We start from the raw sequence: 1,684 nt of genomic DNA, 5'->3' as shown, positions 1-1,684 counted from the left end.
TATATATACATATATATATACTTATGTATGTATGTACGTATGTATGTATGTATATGTATGTATATACTCGCGTAGTAAAAAAAAATGTAGGTTAATAGTTCTGTCTATCAGTTGATTAGATGCTGTACAATGTATGAACAAAATGGAATATTGCGTAGAAAGAACATTAAGATAAAAGCCATAAGTCTGCTACAGAACAGTGCTACCAGCTCTTCCATTCCACCGTCAGCCCCCAGAGCCACTGCCAACACCCACACCAGAATTGCGACTACTACTACTACAACTACTACTACTACTACTACTACTACTACTACTACTACTATTATTACTACTACTACTACTACTGCTGCTGCTGCTGCTGCTGTTGCTGTCGCTACTGCTATCAGTAAAAGCCCAACTATCATCCTAATCGATCTTCGGCAAGCTGCAATTGTTTCGTGAATGGATATTAAAACATGAAATATGAAGAATAACAGCGAGGAGAGAAGGAGAGAACGAGAGAAGGGAGGTGAGAGATAAAAGAAAGAGAAAAAGCAAGAAAAAGGGTGAAATATGAAAGGGCTACACACACGCACACACACACACACACACATACACACACATATATATATATGTATGTATGTATGTATGATTCTGTCTTTTCTTAAAAAGAAAACAGAAACGCATACATGAATACACATATACAAACATACACACACATATATATATATATAAACACACACAGACACACACACACACACACACTCATATATATACATATATATATATATATATATATATATATACATGTACATGTATATATATATATATATGTATGCGTATCTGTGTATGTATGTAAATTCACATATATATATATGTATATATCTATATGCATACGTATATGTATGTGTATATATGCATGTGTGTATGTATGTATGTATGTATGTATGTATGTGGTAAAATATGGTAACTAAAACGTGTTGAAATGGCGGAGAGAATATCTTTTTATAAGTTCATAACAACCTGACGCCTTGATAACCTTACTTATTATATAGATTCAATCTAAAAACCAACAGCTGGAAAGATTGTTAAAATCCGTATTTATGTCGTCGGCTTGACATCCTCATCACCGATGTCTTCATCGTCACCATCGTCATCGTCGTGGTCATCAATATCATCATCAATATCATCATCATTTGAAACAGTATCATTATAGCCATTACGATCGTTGTTGTTTCCCTACAAACTACTTTTTATTGATCATCGTACTTATTGACATTACCATATTCGTCGTCGTTGTTTTCAGCATCTTCATCACCGTTTTCGTCGTTGTCAACCTCCTTGTAACATCCCCATTTTCTTTGCCAACATCATCGACGTCATGGTTGTCATCGAATACCTGATCTCCACCAACAGCAACATCATCATCATCATCATCGTCATCCTCCTCAGCGTTGTGTTTGTGTTCCTAATTACAATGTCATCATCATCGTTATTAGCCCTTCAGCACTCTTTCCAAATCTCCTATTTCATTTGTTGTTTTTGTAATGCTTTCGTCCTCCAATGTATCTATTAACTTTATATTGTCTCAATCGCTTTTCACTTAATATCCTCGGTCTGTGTCTACATCTATCTCTGTTTCGGCATATATCACAGCGATATATATATAATACGTATATTACATATATGTATAAGTGTACGTGTA

This window comes from Octopus bimaculoides, chromosome 13 (genome assembly GCF_001194135.2).
Source record: "Octopus bimaculoides isolate UCB-OBI-ISO-001 chromosome 13, ASM119413v2, whole genome shotgun sequence".
Classification (NCBI taxonomy): Eukaryota; Metazoa; Mollusca; class Cephalopoda; order Octopoda; family Octopodidae; genus Octopus; species Octopus bimaculoides.
This window is presented reverse-complemented; position numbering follows the sequence as displayed.